The sequence below is a fragment of the Panicum virgatum genome, chromosome 1K (assembly GCF_016808335.1).
Source record: "Panicum virgatum strain AP13 chromosome 1K, P.virgatum_v5, whole genome shotgun sequence".
Lineage (NCBI taxonomy): Eukaryota > Viridiplantae > Streptophyta > Magnoliopsida > Poales > Poaceae > Panicum > Panicum virgatum.
Window position 1 is genome coordinate 18,191,590 of NC_053136.1, and position 13,854 is coordinate 18,205,443.

Consider the following 13,854-nt stretch of genomic DNA (forward strand, 5'->3'; position numbering starts at 1 on the left):
TACCCCGAATGATGTTTTTGTTGGGTGACAATAGGAAGCAGCAGCAACATGGCTAGATCTTTCTGATGGCGAGTGCCATAAAAACTTGTTAATGGTAATGTGCTCTGTTGTAACTTGATTTCATATGAGTGCACTTTGTTAAGAAGATCATGTAACCTAACTTTACATGTTCTTGCTATTTCTGTGAATTTAATTATTCTACTTCTCTTTTCCAGCAATAATAGGAATTGCTTTAATCTTGCAATCTGCATACGTAGGGGAACACTAGGTACTTTGCCAGCTAACTATGTTGCTCTTATTAGAACCTCACTACAATTTTATTGGTAGACCTTGGTGCAACTTATTCTGCATTTGCAATCAGTGTCTCATCTCCCTGTTTTTCTGTTTGTTTCTGCTATCTCATTATGTTATCGGATTTTTCTATCCATGGACTTCTTCAAATTTGGCATTACTTTCATTTCAATAATACAAGTCGTTCACAGTACTATCATGGATTTAAAAATAATGTTCAGCTATACCTGGTTCAAGAATAAATACTCATTATATGCCAACTGACTGTCATGATGGGACTTCACAATTGTTTCATTAGCATACAAGATTTGCTTTAAGCGTAATACTTTCAGTAGCACATATATTTAACATAAAATTAGCACACCATACAACACAAGGTCGAGCTTTGTTTACTACTGTTGCATGTGCATGTATATTCATCCTCTGATGAAGCTGCACATTGATATGGTTTGTTTCAAAACCATTTGGTTGCTCACCCTTCCCTGAAACACAAAAGAAAAGAAAAAAGAAAAAGAGTGGAATCAGCTACTAATTTTGTTTTGAAGTATGCATAGAGGTGGGAGGACTTGGTCTGAAACATAGAGCAATATATATTTATTCTCGGATTATATCGATAATGTTAGCCACAAAACATTCCTTGTTTTGTTCATTCCTTAGATTTGACTATGTAGCTTGGTAATTTATTTTTTCAGTTGATGATCAATTGGCGCAGATGGGCGAAGTTTATCTCAGAAGATTAAAAAATTACTCTCATTTTAAACTTTTAGTCTCAGTGATTCATGAGAAAAGGTTCTGCTGCAACCTTCCTCTAGCATATTTCTTTCTTCAAAATCATTTGGCAAGAACAGAATTAGCCAAAAAGAAAAAGAAAACTCACTAGTTGTTGCAAGTGGTTTGGCAAAATCTGTCACAGAAAGAAAATCATTTATGAATTTCGTGAGTATATGAGCAACAGCCCAACTTAAATTCCCCATATTGGATGTCGCCACGTGAAAGCATATTACTATTGGTAGAATTGGCATCCTGATACCTACTGTTCCCATATCATTAAACATTCACTAAGATCATTTATTTCTGGCTCAACAGCCCTTCTCTTTTCTACCACACCAACTGGCACACCTTGCACTCTCTTTGCCCCTTGGTATATGAGATAGATAGGTTCTTATTCACACGCACACGCGCCCACGAGCGCGCGCGCACACACAGGTAACTGGAGTGAAGTTTAGGACCTACCACTGCACTTGATTAAGTTTCATCGGCCCTGTGAATTATTAGTGTCAACAGAGATAACATTTGTAAATGATTCCATTTGTTTCAATCCATAGGTTGGCATGCCCAGAAGGGAGATAGTGAAAAATTTGAATGTTGAACTTAACAATTTTTCCTCTATGAACTGAAATCAAGTGATGCCTATGGTGGGTAAATAAAGCCTTTTTTAAGAGCACAATCTAGTTAGTTAATACGTACTTTTGGATGACTGAAGACATTTGTCAGGAACTTGTGCCTTATATCAATAGATATTTGCTCATGATTACAGTTACTACATTTGTTATATATGCAGCTAGCTTTGCTAGAAAAAAATCTTCAGCAATTCTCATTTGCTGGCTTGCCCTTGTAGCAATACTCTTGCAGAGTTTCGATGCTCAGAGGGGGCCGCTAGTGGGCGATCGTTCGCCGCTAGCTGCTGCAACGAACGAGCGTTGCTAGTTTCCAGCTGCGCACGCACATCCGGACCACCTGGCAACGAGCACTAGGATTCCCATGTCTAGCTTCTATGCAGCTCGGACATTAGCTCACTTCTAGAATACTCTGTGTGTTTTTTCTTCCCCTTTTCTTCTCCTTCGGGATAGCGGGTGTGTGGGCAGTGAAATGGGAGGGGGAGTACTTTCATATACATATGAATGTAAAAGTAGCGCTCAAAATGTTCTTACGTCCATGCAATAACTCCAAAAGGATCCAAAATGAAATGAACAGACGGAAAAAATGTGACAATTCACTACTTAAATTTCAAGACAAAATAACACATCACAATACTTTCGCATATGTATTATGTTCCTTCTATAATAGAATATTTCAATAAATACAGAAAAAATAATTGTTCATAAACATTTCTCGACATAAAAAGTTGCTTTTCAACTGAATAAGAGAAAGCTCATTGTTTGGTAGAAAAGCGTCAGTGGAGATGTCCCAAAGAAATCCAATGACATCCTGCAAAAAAAAATTGAGTGACAGAAAGTACTGTTTCAAGTGGATTAATAATATTTCAATCACATGATTTGACAAACTTCCAATGCACATACCGAATGCTTTATATCCTTTACACATAGATTTTTCATATTGCATAGATCAAAAGACTTCAAACTATGTTATTCAAAATCAGCTTTCAAGATATATGTACAAAGCTTTGTAATTAAATATTAAAAACATTTGACTCATATATTCTAAACTTCTTACATCTCCAACTTTATGCCACAAGTTAAAAATCTCTGTATAGAAATTTATATACCCATATCTTTCAAGACACATATTAAAAAAAAGTTGAACATGCAATTCAAAAACTATCAGATCACACATTCAAAACATTGTAAAAACCACATTTGAAGGCAAATATCCACTAGTTTTAAGTCAAGTACAAAAACTTTAGGCATATGCGTGGAAAAACTTTACACCCTATCAATTGAAAGCTTTAATATCTCATAGCGGAAAATAATTTTATTTAAACTTAGGTGAGGGAAACATTATAGAAATCAAGAAACTATTAAATTCGTCTAAATTTTAAGATACTTTAAGGTTTTCAAAATATTTGAACCAAGCAACTAGTTAAAAAGTAGCTAGTGGCATATATCAAACTTCATGATCTTGTCAATATAATGTAGGTTTAACTGTTTGGCTTTATTTTAACTAACTATTATTTTCCTGCACCTTGAGAGGTTTAAAACTCTTGCAAATAAGAACTTTGTACATGGATATCTAAAACTTTATACAAATAGATTTAAAAATCTATATCTATACATGAAAGTTTTCTAGACAAATAAAGAAATTTAAACTCTAAAGTCAATAACTTTGCACTTTGAATTCAGAATTTTTGAAGTCACTATGAAAAACTATTTACTAAAACAAACTCCAAACTCTGTCCTCTGAATTTATAAAATTTCTTTTAACAAAACTTTATGAGAAGACTTCTAGATCCAAACCTATTTCAAAACCTTGCATTCTAGAAATATAGCAACCTAATAAGTACATGGCTCTATAGTACAACTTTATGGTCCCATTCATGCATAAGAAAGTTGGTCCTATGCAAAACAAAATGTTACACACCATAAAATTGAATCTAGAAACTTTCTACTTGTACATTTCAAAAATTTGACTCTTAGAGCCAAAACTTTGCACTCCAAATTTAGGAGCTTACTGCTTACACATTTCAGGAACATTAATTGTACATATTTAATAACTTCATATAGATACTTTGAAAGCTTATGAGCCACATGTGTATAACTTCACATATGTAGGTCAACTAATTTCAACTACATGATTTTAATATTTATACATTCTTGGCTTTCAAGTTCTATACATAGCGGTTTGTAAAAATAATGAGAAAAAACTTTAAGTGCACATATTTAAAAAAAAATCTAGAATCCCTACCTATAAATGCAGATATTCAAAACTTTATAGAATCCCAAATTTTTAATGAACATAATTAAACTAAAAACTTCACATTAGTATTTTTAAAAACTTATGAACCAAGTGTTCAAAACTTTACACTTGTAGTTCAAAAATCGCAATGTAATTGAAAACTCTAATATCGTTGACTTTCAATTTGTACGCATAATCCTTTACAATAAAATATAACCAAACTTTTGATTACTATATGCAAAACTTTATAAGATACATATGCTGGACATATAACTGCAGAACAGTTCCAAAAATTGAGGCATATGGAGACCAAAAACATAAAAATAAAACAAATAACAAGTATGGTTCACAAACAAAAGGTAGGCTTAAACCCATCATATGTCACTTTTCTAGTGAAAATGGATGGAATATCTGGTCTAGACAAAGAGAAAGGGGATTTGCTAAGAATACACATGAATATGAAGGAGGATATAAGAGGATATGCAGCTCACCTCAAATATGATTTTGCTCCTGCTCCTGAACTACACCACATGAGTGACCTTGCATCGAGAAAAAGGAATTTTCTCCAGCTCTAGAAACTTCACATGAATCCCAAGCTAATATTATGGTATAACAAAACCAACAAGACGTGTGTGAGAAGATAATTACACCAACATGCATGGAATCAATACGAACCAGAAAAGATTATCAAAAATATGAATACAACCTTATACATGTAACCTCCCTAGCTTTGTAATTCTAAAACTTTGTACAGTAAATTTATGAACATTCTACAATTAAATTTAAAATTTATAGTACTAGATACAAAATTTTATACATGGATATTTGAGACCTTTCACAAATATATACTGGCATAAAAAATTAACACTAAATTCAATAACTTTGCACTTTCAACTGAAGATCTTTGAAAAATCACTTGTCAAAAATATTTTAGTAAAATAAAGTCAAAACTTTGTAGTCCCAATCAGAAAACTTTATAGTAGCATGTTATAAACTTTGTACTCTTGTTAATCCAACTTTACTCTTCCAAAAATCTGGAACTTTGTAATAGCACATTTAAAATTTTGTACTTCTAGATCTAATACTTCATAATTAAAAAACTTTGCGTTCTCATATTGGGAACTTTGTCCTAGCCTATCATAAACTTTGTACCTCTCAGTTCTAAATCTTTATCTGGAAAAATTTTACAGCCCTAAACATTAGAACATATAAATTTAGAAATATAACATTACTAACTTTGTACTCCGAACTCCAAAATTTTGTAATTCAAACAAATTTAGCATCTAATGTAAGGGACTTCATACCAAAGTATATTGAAACACATACGTATGGATTTTTCCACAGCAATCAATGTGCCTTGGTCTCATCTGAATGCTTGCGAAGTGTTGTGGACCAAACTCTTGTTTCAGAGCTGCCTTAGCCTAAGCTGTACAGAATAGGAGTTTAGTAAGCCTCTTGTTAATGGACAAATCATAGTTACAAAACTCACAAAAATAAATTCTCCATGGTTTAGTGAAAACAAAAAAAAGGAACCTACTGCGCAAATGCTTTGGCAGAATTACCAAAAATACTAGAACTCAAAAGCATTAGTTTATTTTCTGATGGAGAGTGCTAGGCACAGCAAGGTAGTACCTTCAAAAACAAATAGTATTCATAAACTTTGTGTTGGCACATCATAAAAAAGTTTACTCCTAGATACAGAACTTTGTGCTCCAAAATCACGAACTTTTTAACTGAAAACTTTGCATTATGAAGTTGGAGAGTTTGTACTGGCCTATTATAAACAATTTACTTTTATATACAAAAATTTTAACCTATACATAGAATATTTTCTATATCTCAACTCTCGTATTGCACTTCAAAACTTTTGTACTGGAATGTTGCAAACTTACAAAATTATATTATAGAACTTTGATCTAGCATTCAAGCTATGGGTATAAACTGAAGAATTTTAGCCCCGACACAAATTTAAGCTAGAAAATCTGAAAAAATTGATGTTCAGCTAATGGGCGAATGAAATAATATACCTTCATGATTGGGAAAAAGAAAACTGTGTTTAGTATAAAAAGAGACAATATAGGTCTGTAATGTTGTTGTTCATAAGATACTCTATTGTATTAATGTTATAAACAATTATTATGGCAATGATATTACTAGTTCTAGTGCTAAGGTGCAATAATTCCATGTGACAAAAAAATATATCTCTATGATTGGCGCCCGGAGGTAGACAATCGAAGATGAAGAAGTCAATCCCATCAACACAAGTCATTCCTGGAGCTTCAACAGGGGTACCGTGGTCATCATCAGCACGTCAACAGCCTGTGCCTGAACAATTTTCAGCTAGTGCAGAAAACAATAGTGGAGGTGAAAATATTGTGTAGGAAGAATTGGCAATAGTTGCAGACAAGCTGTCATGAGGACTTCAACAATCTAGATGGTGATAATGGCGTCAACGAAGCTGAGACTAGATGGAATTCGGACTCTAGGCAGACTAGTTCCAGCTCTGAAGGTTGGTTGTTATGTTTGAACTCAAGTGTTTTAGAGCTGATGGTTTTAAATTTGATGAATAATGAGAATTTGAATGAAATCATCGCAGTACCTCCACAAAGAGGTGGCTGGAGGAAGGCAACCAGGGGAGTTTTGCTTGACAAGATGACCAAAGCTATGGGGAGAATGATACCTATCTCTGTTGCAGAGGGGATCCTATGGCCGCATGAACCAGTGCAAGCTGCCAAGTTTGCATCAGAGGCTGTTGTTATCGTTAGGTCTCAAGTTCCAAGCTTAACCCATTGGAAACAATACATGAAACCGACTGAGAATTTTGATGGCTTCATGGGAAGGCTATTTGTGAGTGCCTACATACTAGTTGTTTTACATTCAACTCTTTTTTCTATGGCAGTTTTGTAACTCAGATTTTATTTCTGGTCACCAGGGGAGGTTAGCAATTGACACAAGTAACAAGGCTATGGAAAAAGCTTGTGCCAGTGTATTCAAACTAGCCATACGGCGGAACCGGTATTGGTTGAAGCATGAATAGTTTATTGGTGTCCCTGCTAATGATATCCCTGCAACCTCTCCTATCTCCACCATGATGGACAATGGCGTGAACTTGTTGACAAGTGGTCATCTCCACAGAACAAGGTATTTTCTTATGGTGTGCTTTCAAATATGTACTTATGATGTAAACCATCACTTACATCTCTTGCAGGGAGTTTTAGACCAGAACAAGGGAACTCGTGCTAGAGTTAAGTGGCCTGCAGCAATAGGATCTCGCTGCTATGTTGCTCAGTTGCAATCATATGTAAATGTCAACACTCTTGTGATGTAACCTTTCCACTCTTTTGCTTCCTTAAGAGTACACACATGCACCTCAGATGTCTCTCGTAGCAAGTCTCATTATCAATTATTCCTAATTTTGCTATTTGTTTGACCACCATTTTGGTGCATCCATTAGAATAAGAACAAGAAGAACTCAACAAGTCAGTACCAGCAAGTCTTACATGATTCTTAAATAATTCATCGATTCTTTTGTATTTTGTCCAACACTCTCTGTACATGTTGCATGATATATTTTTAACATTCATGGTTGCCCCTATCTTTCGGAGATGTATTACATCAACACTATTTACTAGCAGTTATCCAATATACTTTTGTTTCCAATCTCTTTAATAGTTCAGTTTTGCATTTTGTAGCTGTCAATGGACACTATGTGGGAACAAGCTGTTGTTGATGGGCATGCACCATTGCCTAGTGCTCAGGTTTTTTCCAAGGTCCTATCGTAGAACAGCTCCAATAGCACGTTCTTGAAGAATGCTGGTATATCTACTCCTTCCTCGAAGTCTTCTTCAGCTTGTGAAGCAGTGCTACGTCGAGAACTTGATGCTCAAAAAGAAAGTTCAGTTGTTTTCCATGAACACCTGGAAGAATTAAAGAGGAAGACTAAAGCAATAGAGAAAGCGTTGGAAAGAACTGCAAGCCTGCATGATAAACTCAAGAAGAAAGAAGAGGAGAGGCATCTAATGCTTCAGAAGCTCTGGCATGTCACCACCTCTGGTATATCTTCTCAGCCCTAATCTTGTGTGTCTTGAACGTGAACCTTGCTGTGGTGATCTGATGAGCTTATTTGGTTGTCTCGAGATTATTTGATTTTGTCATAAACTTATTTGGTTGTAACTTTATTGATTGTGGTGTACTTTCTCTGAATAATAACGCTAATTTCTCAATAAAATAATGTTGTTTTATTCATTGTTCTGTGATGAAATAGATTTGTATGAATGTTGACATATAGTGGACACATTTAATATCCAGGGTTCGGAGACGTGGTGGTCCGAAACAGTCATTCACGAGAACGAGAAACGGACGCGTGGACCAATAAGAAACGGACACGTGTACAATTCGCCAACGCCACGCGGGCAACCCAAACACGACACGTAGAGAGACGTAAACAGGACTTGTGACCCAATAGGAATATGACACGTGTTAGAACCTCGAGGCGACACGAGGCCGAATAGAAAACTGCCACATCGACGCCACGTGTCACAACTAGAAAGACGCACATGGCCGAACGAAAAGCAACATGTGGACAAACAGGAAGACGGCATGTGGCACAATAACAAAGTCGCAAGTGGACATGTACACACTACTACAGAATAGGGCTTTTGTCCCGGTCTACAACTGCTTTTTATCCCGGTTCCTCAACCGAGATTGCCTGTCCGGGATAAATACGTGCATCTCTTTTGTCCCGGAAGCTATCGAACCGGGACAAATGCTAATTTCGCGAAAAAAATTAGGTCGCTAGCTCCAGCGTACGGGAGCCAGCTTCTCCAAATTCAAAATCAATCTCAAAATCAATTACAATCACAAATCAATCATTCACAAAATCAATTATCACAACTACAAATGATTTTTTCACAAATTAATCCGTTCACATATACATATTTGACAAAAAAGAAAAGAAAACAAGAACAACAGAGCCGCCCGCGACGCCACCGGGTTGGAGGCGCTCCAACGGGACAATCCTGAGAAAGGTAACTCTTAAATCACTGCCAAAATGCTGAACCTTTCCTCTTTTTTCTTCTCTCTAAAACAACTCAGGAACAAATTTAAAATCCCAGGCCAGTTCGCCGCCTCTCTCCAGTGCCTCAGCCTCAGGCGCGCCGCGCGCTCACCTCCTCTCCTATACACGCCATCCCGGCCAGCGCCCGCGCGCGCAGCCCCACCCGCCCACCGGACACCGGCAGAGAGCCGAGGCCAACGGAGCGCGGCGCGCTACCCGACGCGCCGGGAGCCGCGCGTCCGCGTGCGCGGGGCTTCACCGCGTCTCCAGTGCCGCCCCCCCGCCGAGAGGGCTTTGCATGCCGGCGCTCTCGCCAGCCCCACCCACACCGGGGAGGGAGCAGAGGGCCGGAGGGAGGGAGGAGAGAAGGTAGCTGAGGAAGGGGACGGGAGGAAGAAGATAAGGCAGAGAGAGAGGAGAGGGAGAGAAATGAGAGGAGGAGCCACAGCGACTTAGAAAATATCGGCAGGGAGAGGGAGACGTCGGTCGCTTTTTGTCCCGGGCGCCGGCTCCACCCGGGACAAAAGGCTCCCTTTTGTCCCGGGTGGTGGCTCCACCCGGGACAAAAAGGTCACGGGGTCTTTTGTCTCGGTTGGAGCCACCACTCGAGACAAAAAGCTCCTTTTTTGTTCCGGTTAGTGTCTACAACCGGGATAAAAGACCTCTGTCTTCCCGCTGGCCCGGCTTGTCGTTGGACCCGGGACAAAAGCCACCTATTGTCCCGGGTCCAAAGACAGCCGGGACAGATAGCCTGGAACAAAGGCCTGTTCTGTAGTAGTGACAGAGACACCACGCATCCCAACCAGGTGTTGATGTGTGGTCTTACATAGTAGTGCAACATGGATAAGTATGGAGACGACACGTGTCACAACCTAGTGCCGACATGTGGCCGAGCACAGTAGGGCTGCATGGACAAGTGGGCCGATGCCATGTGTCACAACCAGGCGGTGACATGTGTGAGCACTCTGTACTACCACGTGGGTAAGTAAGCAGAAGACACGTATTATAGTGGACTAGCAACAAAGTGAAACGATATGTGGACCGGACAAGCAAGTGACAAGTGGACAAGCAACAAAGTGAAGCGATACGTGGCCGAACCTGGAGGCTCCTTACCAGTGGACACGTGGCCTTCTGGTAGCCCACCTCGTGTCTGTCCATTGGCGAAATGTGTTGACGACACAGCACCTAACGGCATTGACGGCGTTGATGGGGACACGTTAATTCGGACGTCCGGTGATGTTTTTGCGACGTGTTGCAAAAAGCAAAAATGATTCGGTGATGAAAGTTCCTTCGTCACGGGAAAAATTGTTCCCTGATGTTTATGAGCCTTACTTCATGGTGTAACAAACTTGAAACGGCTTCTGTGACATAGCAAATGTCGTCACAAATTCATCATGAAACTTTCTTTATGGCCCATTTGGCCTCTACTGTGACGAATACCGTTCGTTATCGATGCATTGATTTCAACTAGTGTACGCTGTGCGGCAGCTGTGTCTCTACATGGCTTGAGGACGCATGCTATGGTGCTAGGAGGGGGAGAGGGAGGAGGCATTGATGTATGGAGCAATGGCGGAGCCACCAATCTGGCAAGGTACGGCGGCCGCCACACCTGCTGTTTCACAATAGATCCGCACTGCTGCCCAATGCCCCCTCAGCTTCCTGGCTGATCCGCGCCCAATGCTCTCCATGCTCGCCGTATGGGTAGATTTTGATGCTAGCTCTATCACTGGTATGGAGGGAGGAGATGGCGGGTACAAGCTTCAGTCACATGGTGACGACGATGTCCAAGCCTGCAAGGGCAAGGTTTGGTTGCGACCTGCGCACCATTGTGTGGAGGAGAAGGGGAGCAGCAGGGAGACATTGTCCCAATTTAGATGGCGATGCAAAAAAAAACCGAAGAAGTTGGGTGGTAAAGGATCACAAATTTTAGTCTCATATCTTATACAATTTTAAGCTAAAAATATATAGTACCCAAGTCGGATTGAGAATTTAGCAGTGGGGCCATGATCCATTACCACCCCTACGTGTGAAACTGATACTGTATGTGTATGTATGTGCCACGTCGCCAAAAACGACCTTGGAGACCATTTTCAGCCTTCTACAGTGTTAATTTATCTATTTTCTCTAATCATGATCTGAAGTCAATTTGATGACCCTTCATTTACATTACGGGACACAGGCGCTTTGCCGAGTGTCAGGAACACTCGGCAAAGGCCCTTATACACTCGGCGAAGGGTTTGCCGAGTGTAGCATTTGGCAAAAGACACTCGGCAAACAAATTGACGGCGAAGCCACCTTTGCCGAGTGCCTATTCTCGGGCACTCGGCAAAGCTTTGCCGTGTGCCGATACGCACTCGGCAACATAAAGTTAAATGGCCGGACCACAGACCGTTTGCATCAATTTCGCCAAGTGTCAAACGGAAGACATTCGGCAAAGACCCAAGCTTTGCCGAGTGCCGACGCAAAAGCACTCAGCGAAGGTGGGGCTTTGCCGAGAGTTTTTCCCTTGGCACTCGGCAAAGCCATTTCCCAGCAACCTGGAAATGGACGCTTTGCCAATTGCCAAGGTAAAAACACTCGGCAAAGTTAATTTTTTTCACTGTTATCTCGCATATATGAGCTCCCTCTTGTATAAATCAAACATAACATTATATATACATCACAGGCAATTAATATCACATTCTCATGTCACATTCATCACAAACATCGCATATATATCACAAATATCACATGACATTCAAATTTAGTCCACAAATCTGAGTCGAACATTCACAAGCATTATTCCAACATCGACAAGTCCAACAGCGAGAAGTCCAACGTCCGCAAGTCTAACAACCACAAATCTAACATCAAAGTCCATAGTACAGCGCACACATGTCTAACAACCGAACGATACCATAATCATCTCTTCTCAGATCTTGAACCTGGCCACTGTGACGCCGGAGAGTGATCATCCAGAGGTTCATTCGATGCCACCCCCGATTGATTCTGCAAAAAGGATGAGATACAAGATTACATTCCAAGTCAATATTTAATTTAGGCGGCGGTTACAAGCAAATACATTCATACTCACGGGAGTGACTGCAGTTGCAACTGTGGTGGAGGTGGAGTTGGCGGAGGCCACGGCATTGTTGGCGGCGGTTGAGTTTATCGATGCACCTGACCTTGAATGTAGGCGAACATGGCGGCAACCCTATGCTCCTGCTCCTCCCTCAGCTTCCGCTCCTGCTCCAACCTCTCTGCCAACTCCTGCCGCTGTCTCTTCTCTTCGTCTAGCTGGGCCAGCAAGATTTCACCCCAATGTCACAATGCGAAACAAAGGTACGTAAACAACAACCGACGAATGAAACAGAAATAACCTGGATTGCATGCATGCTGGCCACAGAAGTCTCGGACCATGGAAGTATGGGAGGGGTCGAGTCAGTGGTCCTTGCCTGAAGCTGCGAGAGAGTGGGCGTACTATCCGTGTCGACTACGCTATCGCCGAGCCAGTACCGGCCGTGCTTCTTCCCTCTTCCCGCCCTCATGATGGCTTCTCCAGAAAGGGGTGTGGTGGCCGGATCCCATGTGTCCCCGTGGAGCGCCTTTCCTATCTCCATGTACCGAGTGATGCGGGTGTGGATGTTCGGGTTGGTGTAGGCCTCGGGCGGAGCCGCCGGGTCGAAGGCGACATCGAACGTCGCATTGCCCATGTGAGCCATAATGTATGCCGTTAACTCGTTGCAAGGCTGCCCTTCACGTCGTGCCGACTGCAAAGAAAAAACAAGATGATTAGTAAGCATGCCGAATTTAGCGTTAGAAATAATGAAAAAGTGAATTCACGTACCAAAACCTCCTAAAACTTGGGAAGGCTACGACTGCCTTGATGGTGCGCTGCACCTGGCATCATGAAGCGGCGCTCCCGGCATAAGGTGTGCTGCCGGGCCCACTCCTTGCTCATCCACTTATCGACCATCATAGCCCAGCACTCAGCCTTCCTGGCGCACGAGTTCAGGATCACCGACACGTAATCAGGTGTATGTCATATTGGAATCTCAAATTCACAAAAAATAAGTAGAGATGTTCCTGATTTACCTTCGAGTATTGATCCGGCCTGAGAAAGAGTTCCCTTGCGGGTCCTTTCTTGATCGACCTTTTCTCGTAATCGGCAATGTATCGGACATTGGCCTGAACGCGCGCCTCGTAGTGCATGTCCTTCACCAGTTTATAGCAGGCTTTGTTAGCCACTTGATTTGCCCTAGCCTCATAACCTGGAGTGCACCTATAGAAATCCTGCATATAGGACCGATACTTGCAGTAAGTATTCCAAGAATTTAAAGTGCATCTGATATATTGACCAATGTAGTGAAATGATTACTTACCCACAATTCCCCGACCACCCGCCTCGCCTTGGTGCCGAAATTCCTCCCTTCCCGATCATCTGCATCTGCGACGGCCATGTAGTGGTCCCACGTGTAGGTCGGCTCCCTGACCCAGGCATGCTCCACGAGCCCAGGGAAGTGCTCCCTACACAGAGCACCGAGGATGCCATTGGGCTTCTGGTTGTGGGCACCTCTAGACAGCATCACCCAATTCCTACAAAAGTGTTCAAGATAAAGTATTAGTTTGTATTGTGATTTTGAATATATCAAATGAAAAAGAATTGATAACATCTGAAGTTACTTACAGAGGCCTTGCGGGTTGAATAATCGGTCGCGGCGGGAGTGTCGACGGTCCTCGTAACCACACCCGCGTACCCCCTGCTACCCCCTCCTCCTCACCCCCTCCTCGTCGTCGTCGTCCTGCTCCTCCTCCTCGTCCTCCTGCTCCTGCTCCTGCTCCTCCTCCTCCTGTACAGGAGAAGGTGTCCTCTCCCTCCTCCTCCTCCTCCTCCC

The 13,854-nt window shown here is 41.3% G+C and overlaps 2 long non-coding RNA genes and 1 pseudogene across 2 annotated transcripts; 1 reads left to right on the forward strand and 2 right to left on the reverse strand.

Annotated features, from left to right (window-relative positions):
* LOC120698165 overlaps positions 1 to 13,854 on the forward strand; it is a 73,638-nt pseudogene that overhangs the window by 7,348 nt on the left and 52,436 nt on the right.
* On the reverse strand, positions 11,667 to 12,261 carry LOC120698219. The gene is made up of 2 exons (XR_005684771.1): positions 12,054 to 12,261; positions 11,667 to 11,968 (listed from the first exon to the last, which is right to left on the reverse strand). It is a non-coding gene; the product is annotated as an uncharacterized LOC120698219 (long non-coding RNA).
* Positions 12,343 to 13,745, reverse strand: LOC120698214. The gene is made up of 5 exons (XR_005684756.1): positions 13,647 to 13,745; positions 13,342 to 13,555; positions 13,055 to 13,252; positions 12,807 to 12,957; positions 12,343 to 12,729 (listed from the first exon to the last, which is right to left on the reverse strand). It is a non-coding gene; the product is annotated as an uncharacterized LOC120698214 (long non-coding RNA).